Source organism: Puma concolor, chromosome A2 (assembly GCF_028749965.1).
Source record: "Puma concolor isolate L17-30 chromosome A2, mPumCon1.1.hap2, whole genome shotgun sequence".
Lineage (NCBI taxonomy): Eukaryota > Metazoa > Chordata > Mammalia > Carnivora > Felidae > Puma > Puma concolor.
Genome location: NC_141668.1, coordinates 116,698,461 through 116,708,009, shown reverse-complemented (window position 1 = coordinate 116,708,009; position 9,549 = coordinate 116,698,461).

Sequence of the window (9,549 nt, the reverse complement as noted above, 5' to 3'; positions counted from 1 at the left end):
GAAGAGGTGCTGATAGGCACTGGGGGAAGGAAGGCAGGAACAAGGAAAAGAACCCACATCTTCCCTGTCCTTACTAAGATGCAGTGGGTCTCCTCCCAGAAGGGATTTTAGAGGAAACCAAGGGGAGATGCATGGTACCCAGGAGAGTGGTTTGGGTGGCACCCAGCATTAACTAACTTCGAATTAACTAACCTGGATTGATCAGTTCTAGACTGACCACCAGCTAATCCTGAATCACGCTATGATTTGGGCTCTTTTTGGTTTTTGTTCAAGACTTCTGATCATATCAAGGAGAAGGTCTCTGTTTGGGGCTAATGTGCCTTTAATGCCTCTCTAACATTTGTCATTGTCCTTTTTTAATAGAGAAAAGGTCTTAAGCTCATTGCCATTGACATCAGCCTTCTAGAATTTACCTACGGCCCCTTATTTTCTGGGTTTGGCAAGTGATACTCGTTTTTTCCAAGTATAATAATGATGTAAAGCTTGCTTGATACATGCATTTATTGCAGTTTTTAAAATGTGTGTTAAAGACAAATATGGAGTAGGCTGTAGTCCATATGGTACAACACACTGAAATATGGGCAACATCGATAAAATCCAGTACCTTTTTAGATGAGGACACGGCGGCCCAGGTAGGGTCTTTGCCTGGACTCCTAGTGGTCGCTGACCAGGCTGGCTCAAGGACCGCAGGCCTGGGCTTTCAGCACCGCCTGGGCGGGGGCTTCCCCATCCTGCCCTGTCCATCCTCAGCAGAGCCATGAGGAGGAGGAGGAAATGTTTTTCTCCTTCAATTGGAAAAAACAACAGTGGGGCCAGGGCTATGCTGGGAGGGGCGCCTCCTGCCCTTCTGTCCCTTGGGCCTGGCCTAAGAGAATGCTTTTCTGCAGGAAATACTCCTGACTCGCTGACGGCTCTGAGCACTGCTTTGGTGACAGGAAGGTGCTGGAAGCAGAATCCTCCGGGAGCCCACAGCACCCCCAGCATGGGCCCAGATAGTGCCAGGAGCCATCACTGCAGCTTCTAGGGAGCTTTACCCATCTCATTTCCTCCCAAAAGCAAGAGGTAGGTTTTATCATCCCCATTTTACAGATGGGGACACTGAGGGCCAGGAAGGTGCCACCACTTACCCGTAGCTACACAGCTTCTTGGCCTTAAACCCTGTTCTTGGCCACTGTGTCCCTCTACCCACCGCCTTGGAGCTGGGAGACCTGAGGTCCAGGCTCAGTTCAGTCTCTAACCACCTGTATGACCGACCGTGGTGGCGCCATCTGTCTTTGAGCCTCAGTTTCCTTATCAGGAAAAGGCGAATACAATCCACCTCACATGACTGCTGTGAGGATGGAAAACATAGGCATGTCAAAGTGCCCAGCATATCAAGAAGTATGGTATCCACTGACTTTCTAGCTCTGAAACACGGGATCCTCTCCCTCAGACTCCTCAAACTGATTATCTGTGCCCCACTCAGGAGACCCCCCCCCCCAGCTATGATAATATACATAGATATTATCTCTACAGATAGATAATAGAGATGATGATATCCTCATAGCAGCTGCCACTGATGTGTGTCATGCTGGTGCCATTAAGGGCTCAGATGCACAAGATCACTGTTTAATTAACCCTCCACCTGGTCTTCCACCACCACCTGCACTCATTAACATGGAAGCCAAGCCTCAGAGAGGTCTAGAGGCCTGCCTGATGTCACACAGCAAATAGGTGGCCCAGAGTGACTCCTGCCCCCTCTCTAGCCAGCCTTGCCCCTCCACACTGGATCTCCTGTCATCACTACCATGTCCATCTGGAGTGGCCCGGGAGGGGCCAGTGTGACCCTAGAGTGGCCTTGCTGACAGGACATATAGTACCCATCACACTAATGTGTTTAAATTACAGACAATTGGTGCTGCTGGTGTGGCTTTGTTGACACTTCCCCACTGCAGACGCCATGGAAAACTAGGGGGTTTTACCCCAGCTTTGGAGTTCTGGAGTGTTCTCTCCTCTGCCTCTATTGGATGCCACCCTAGGAGTGGGTCAGGGAGGGTGGTAGTGGCTTTCTAGGTCAGGTTTCAGGGCTCAGGAGGGGTAGCCTGCCCTTGCCTGTGAGGACGAGCCCCCTGGTCATTGCTCTCTGTCTTTGTCTCTCTCCCCGTGGGGCTGGAGGAAATGGTTCTCATTCCTGTGTGTGAGAGATGCCCTCTCCCAGCTCCGGGCACATGCTTGCCCTCTGTGGAGCGGACGCAGCAGGCTGGGGTGGGGACCCGGAGCCCCCATGCACCCATCCCGGGCGCCTGGCCTGCTGAGCCCCCACGTAGCCCCTTTGTGCTCTGTGAGCTGGATAATGGGCGGCATTCTCAGACGTCCAGTCATGGGTCTGGGCCCGTGAAAGGACCCAGCAGCTCCACACTGAGGCCTCTGTCCAGCAGCAGCAAGGGAAGGGCTGGCTGCCCCAGGGGGCCCCACCCACATTCCCAGGCTGCCATTTCCAGGGGACAGCCACCCCGGGGCGGGGCTGGCTGGGGGGCAGGTGATCCCCCAGCAGACAGCAGGTGCTCGGTGAATGTGTCCCTGATGACAGGAGCCACAGGGAGGCAGGGAAAGCCCAGAGCTGAGGATGATGGGGAGTCACATGGGCTGAGCACCTACTGTGCACTAGACATTTCCCAGCCAATCCTTGCAAAATCCCCATAGGCCTGGGCTGTTGATCCTATATGATGGATAAGTACACTGAGGCTTAGAGAAGCAAGGCAGTGGCTCTGGATTTGAACTCAGGTCCATCTGACCGTGTTCATTCCAGCAGGTGTTGAGTAAGCACCTACTGTATGCCCTGGGGCAGTAACTATGCCCTTAGGCAGCAGGGCTAAGGATACACAGAGGACTTTTAGACAACCAGGCCCAGGGGAGCAAGCAAGGCAGGCTTCCCAGGGGAAGTGGCACCTGAGCCAGGTTTATGGAGTACTCACACAACTATTGAATATCCAACATGAACTTCATCTCATGTCTTCATACTGCAGGGACTGTGAAGCCTGGGCTCAGAGAGGGAAAGTGACTTACTCCAGGCCATCAAGTTGTTCAAGGTAGAGCTGGAACTTTTACCCAGGTCTGGTTGTTCCCTTTTCTCCAGGAGTGGGCCCAGTGAGAGTGCAGGGGAACCCCAGTCAAGGCCGTAAGGTTGTCACCCTGTGGTTCTTGGACCTGGGTTCAGATCCCAACTCTGCTTCCTATCTATGTGAGCCAGGATAAGTCCCTTCACCTCTCTGGGTCTCAGTTTTCATACCTGTGAAATGGGTAGAAGAATCCCTTACCTTTCCCAGCTATGGCAATCAAATGAGATAATCCCTGGAGAATGTGTAGCCAGCACCTGGCCTATGGTAAATAATCTATGACATTTGCTATTAAAGACACTGATGGTAAGGAGATGTTACTCCCACAATCCCCCCAGCTCTAACTTTTGGGAAGTCCTGCCCTTGCCCTGTCCTAGTGCTGGATGGCACTCAGAGCTGGCTTGGGTTTTTGTCAGACGCCCACTTCTCCCTGTCCTGCCTCCTCCCACCCACAGCCAGGGCCTCATCTCAAGACCCTTTTGCTCCCTCCAGACTATACCCTCCTCTAGGACTCAGTTTTACCTTCTGTAAAATAGGATGATATATCTGCCCCCTCAAAAGAGTTGGTCAGTGATGTTCAGCCTCTGCTTGAGGTGGGAGATAGGTTTTCCTTACTGGCTCACTGGAGTCGCTGCTCCTCCAGATACCTCACCTCCCCAGTGCCCACCACCACTCTTCTCCCTGAGCAAGTGCATGGCAGATAACAAAATAACAATAAATGCCATTTCCATAGCCAGTCTATGAGCTGGGCCCAATTCTAAGCACCTTGCATCTATTAACTTATTGAAACCTGCAACAACCCTACAAAGAAGCTGCCATCATCATACTCATTTGTTGGTAGGGAAACTGAGGCACAAGAACATGCAGGGACTTGCCTGAGGTCACCAGCTGGTATATGAAGCCTGGATTCCAGAGTCCTAGTTCTTAATAACACAGGGTGACTGGGAAAGGCTGGCATGGATGAACAAGGGCCCAGGTCTTACTGGCCCTTTGGCCTATACAACTCCCTAAAGAGAAACCAGTGTCCAGAGATGTGTTTCCTTTTTTGTTTTCTTGGTGAACATTTACTCATCCCTCAAGACCCAGCCCAAATGTCACCTCTTCTAGAAAGTCTTCCCTCAGGAACTCCTAGGCATCCCTCAAAGCCTACTCTAAGACCCTTCTGAGTAGACTTCCTTGAGCCTTGAAGTGGCATTAGAAGCTCCTCCTATCAAATCAGTTACCACGTAGTATGAAGACATAGTCTTCCCCAGTGGACTGAGTGATTCCCTGGATCTTCCAGGGTAAGACACATGGTTGCTATGTTGGGATGGCTGGCTGGCTGTATCACCACCCGAGGCTATCTGCCAAGCAGACAGCCCTTTTTTTTTGTTGTTGGAGGCCCCCTCCCTGGGCATTGCCAGACAGACTCTGCCAAAGCTGCCTCCTGACCCCTATTTATCCACGTGGCCACACTGACCATCCACCTTCACGAGACCAGGCCATCCTGCTTTGCCCACTAAGCCCGGGAGACCCACTGGCCCCCAAAGTGAGTTCTCACACCGGCTTCCTGGTACAGTTCCGAAGGCCTACACCTCCATTCCACCTCCACACACAGGCAAAACCCTGGGTGGGATCGAACACTGGAATGGAGCCCTTCTCCCTTCCTGCCTTCCTCCCTCCCTTCAACAGTCATTGACTAAGCACCTACTATGTACCAGGAATCAGGCGTATTATGGGAATCCAAAGGCATGGTCCCCATCCTCAGCTCAGCCTCATGGGGAAGACCATCTTTAATCAAATAACTCAAATAATTATGTCACCACAAAGGACCACCTGTCTTTTTTTTTTTTTTTTCAACGTTTATTTATTTTTGGGACAGAGAGAGACAGAGCATGAACGGGGGAGGGGCAGAGAGAGAGGGAGACACAGAATCGGAAACAGGCTCCAGGCTCTGAGCCATCAGCCCAGAGCCTGACGCGGGGCTCGAACTCACGGACCGCGAGATCGTGACCTGGCTGAAGTCGGACGCCTAACTGACTGCGCCACCCAGGCGCCCCAAGGACCACCTGTCTTAAGAAGAAGCGATACCAGGTGGTTCTAGGAGAGTTTCTCATAGGCTGATGAGCCCACCTTGGGGTCAGGGAGGGCTTCCCTGGGGCAGTGGCCCTTGAGAGCTGAGATCTGCAGGATGCTGAGGAGTGAGGAAGGTGAAGGGAGAGCTTTCTCAGTAAGGCCTACAGGTGAGTGGCAGCCTGAGCCCTGGAGGAACAGAGCAGAGGCCCACAGGCTCCTGTGGGTGGAGCAGAGAAAGTGTGTCGGGGGGGGGGAGGGGCAGGGATGCTCCACCTGAGGCTGGGGGGCTGGCGAGGCCGGGAGAGCCCTCTATCCACACTGCAAGCTTGGGAAGCCATAGATGGCTTTAAGAATGGCTTTCAGAGGGAGAAGGGTAGGATCAGAATGGCCAGAGGAAAGTCAGGGAGGGGGCTTCTGCGGACATCCAGCCGGGCAATGCCAGGGGCCTATACAGGGGCTGGCTGAGGCAGAAAAGGAAAAGATGGCTTGAGGGCTGTGTAGGAGGTGTGCTTGGAGGCCTGGGGTACCTGGTGTGGGGAGGGGTGAGGAGAGGGAGGCTCCAGTCCTGGGGAGTTCCTGAGTCTTGGGCTTTTGCACCCTGGGGTGCCTCTTTCAGAGTTGGAGAACACTGTGGAGGAGCTGGTGGGTGGGTGATGCACAGCTCACTGGGCGGGGGGAGGGGTGGTAAGTTCGAGGACCCCCCTTGACCATAGGAGCCTCCATGGTCACTGGGTGCAGACTCTGTCCTGCAGCCTGCACACAGACTCTTCCCTGTGCCCACACTCCCAGAGCTGGGTGCACACCACCTCAGGCTACTGGTCCTAAAGGGGAAGGGTCTTCTCGCAGGCAGCTTCCAGAGAGGCTGGGGCCTGAGCCCACTGGCCCAGCTCCCCGCCACCAGGAGAGAGGCATCAGGGGCCCCACGGGACTGCCCTGGTAATGAGCTTCCTCCACAGCCTGCACCGGCCGGTAGCAGCCCCTGTGTGGGGATTCCCGGTTTGTGTGTGCGTGTCCGGCAGGTGGGGAGATGGGGGCATGTGCCCAGACGGGGCGATATGCACATAAGCAGGGGTGCAAATGTGCTTTTGTGTGCCTGGGGTGCACATTGGGGTCAAATGTACACAGATGGGGATTCAGGTTCATGTGGGGGATGAATGTACAGCAAGGGTCTGCTTCTACCTTTGTCTACATGTAGTTTCTGATGTGAGCGGCTGTGTGGGCCCATGATCTGGGGTGCCCGATGGGAATTCAGGCCCTTGGAGGTCATCACAACCTCTCAGATCCTGGTGCTGCTGCTCCCCCGGGTAGAGGAGGGTTTCCTCATGAAACCCCATGATTTTTATGATCAACCTTCAATAACCCAATCTCTGATTCGTAGAGTTCAGCCTGACCTTGGGTGGCTGGCTTCTGACCTTGGATGGTCTAGCTTCTGACCATGGGTGGCTGGCTCCTGGCCTTGGATCGATGGTCCTGCCTCTGGCCTTGGGTGGTCTAACCCTTAACGTTGGGCAGCCCAGCCTGGGAATAATTACTCAGCCTGGCCAGAGTCCCCTGTGTTGAGGAACTTGGAATTGGTTCTTTAGGGACTTTTGGGTGATGCCATTCCCCATCTTACTCAAGAGCAGCCTCCGCTGACCACAGCTGTGTGTCTCAGCATGAGCCGCCATCCTTTGCCTATACTTCCCCTTGTAGCGTCTCTCACCCTTAGTCAGAATCTGAGTTCCAAAGTTCCGGCAATCCCCAAGTCCCTGGTGTGCAGACTAAGCCCCACCATGACCCTGAACTTCCTTCCTTGCCCTGTCCCTCTGTCTAAGTCTCCAGGATGTCCCCAAGACTTGTCTCTGACTTCTTTCAGGCAGCCTCCCCAGACCTCCTAGGCTAGGTTAGACCTCCTCCCTTGGACTCTCATGGTGCCCTGTGCTTTCACTGTCAGAGCTCCCACATCAGATGACAATGTCTGTTGCTCTGTTCCTCCCACCAACCAGTGGGATCGCAGGAGCTGGATCTTACTGGGGGCATCCTTGTTTCCCCGACATCACTAAGCAGAATGTTGGACTCAAAGCAGGCTCACAAGGATGGATGGATGGATGGATGGATGGATGGATGGATGGATAAGAGGAAATGAACAAATGTTCTTCCATCACTTCCTGGGTCAGTGCCCACTCCATGCAGCTCAGGACAGCCTTGACCTTCTCTTCCTCCCACCCTACTGGCCTCCTGCGGATGTCGTCCCCTGCGCTCATCCACCTGCCAGGGAAGGCCAACACCACTTGCTCTGGCCTGGGGAGAGTTTGTGTGTCTAAAATGCAGATTTTCCAGTAAGGACATGATGTGGCTGGGTTGAAATTTATAGGGTAATGGTGCCAGCCTCACCTCCATTTCCTCAGCTGAGGGCCATGGACAGGGGAAAGCCACTTTGGTCCCTGAGCAGAACAGCGTGGGAGGCTGTGGGGCTAGAGGGATTCCGGTTCACATCCTGCTTTGCTACTTCCCAACTGGGGGAACCTTGGTCAGAGCCCTTTTCCCCCTGAGCCTCTGTTTCCCCATCTGCAAAAGGGAGTAAGTCTGTGCCTCTTGGTTTCACGGGCATCTTGTCATCCCTTGTACACAGCAGAAGGTCGAGACCTACCAGGCCTGAAGTAGAAAAAGATTTTGGAATAAAAGCAGCTGATGTTTATTGAGGCTGCCCAGGAAGAGACACTGCTCCAAGAGGGTCACGTGGATTATTGTATTTACCACCTTAGAGGGAGGCAGTTTTAGTTTCTCTTCTACCCATTTTACAGAAGGGGGAGGTGAGGCATGGCAGAGTTAAGTGACCTGTTGAAAGTCACGGAGCAAAGGCGTAGCACAGGCTGGACCCAACCCCAGCCCCCACTGCCATGTGTTCAAGGCGGAGCCTAGGAGCTGCCGACTGCTCTGTCCCTTCCTCCCACAAGCCCAGAGGTCACCAGCTAATCACCCTCCATCAGTTCAGGTCTCTTCCACCCCCAAGACTACTGCATCCATCCAAGCCCCACCCCCTCCTGCCTGGATGCCTCCTCCCACTCCTTCCTCTTGCCTCTCCCCAGATCACTTCTCCACACAGCAGCCTAAGGGATGTTTTCAAATTGTAAATCTGTTCATGTTGTTTTACTCTAATTGAAATTCTGCAAAAGCTCTTAGGGTAAAGTTCCATCCCTTTTTCCTCGTCACAGTCTCTCTACAGCCATCCAGCCTAACTCCAGGCCCACACATGCTTCTGCTGGTCCCACCACCCAGTTGGTTCTCCCTCTTGCCTCCCTGCTCAGCTTGAGGGTGGTCAGACACCCTCGCACCCCCCCTGCACAGAGCTCGTGGCACACGAGTTAGATGATTATTTGATTAACATCAGCAAGATGTCTCAGGGGCAGGGCCTCATCTGTCCCGTTCCCTGCTGCTGCCCCATGGCCAGACCCTCCAAGTAGGTGCTGCTGCGTCCCTAAACGAGCAATGGGAGCACCTTCCGGCTGGTTTCATGTCCAACAGAACACAGACTTGGGCACAGGTCTGGGTGGGGGCACAGGCTAGTGGAGACTTTGAGCAGCTGCCTGGGGAGCGAGTCCTATTTCCAGCTCCCAGAAACAGGAAGTGAGTCATGGCCTGAGAAGGCCTGCCGGACGCTGGGCACCTTGGGTGAGATTGATGAGCGCCTGGACGGAAGGGCCGGCCACACCTAGGGAAGCAGGAAGGAGCCCAGAGGAAGTGGATAGGAGGGGAGACCCTCTCCTCAGCAGAGCAGGCGGCCATGTGGGGCCCCAGCGGAAGTGGGTGAGGTCACCACAGATGCAGCTACTCAGCCCATTGTCCCATCACACCTGGAAATGGCTGGTGTGGCAGCAGTGGCCACAAGTCCCAACCCCCCAACCCAACTGACACCCATCCTGGATCCCCCAGGGCAGGTGTGAACTTACCTCATTTACTCCCCATATGAGCACAGGTCTCACTGGCCCCGTTTTATATAAGGCCAAAGAGAGGCAGGGGCTCGCCAGGGCCACATCAGCAGAGAGGTTAGCATGAGATTCAAACCCAGCTCTGTGTGGCCATGGAGATTCACATGGAGACACAGGGGGTACAGGAGATTTGAGACACTGGAACTGGCCTGGAGGCAGCCATCAAAAAATTCTGGGGCAGGTGTCTGAGGCCCTGGCTGGAGCAGACCAGGGTTCTAGTCCTGGCTCAGTCTCTACCTAAAAACAGAGCCAATCAGGTACTCCTTCCCCTGGCCTCAGTTTCCTGGTCCTCAAGAGGCTTAGCTGCCCAGGCCAGGGTCAAAGTCAGGGGTCTGAGGCTGGGAAGGTCCTCCTGAGATGGGGCTCTCTGGGTAGGGGGCCAGGGGACTCCTTCCTCCCTGAATTACAGCCAGGGGCTCCAGGGACCCCAA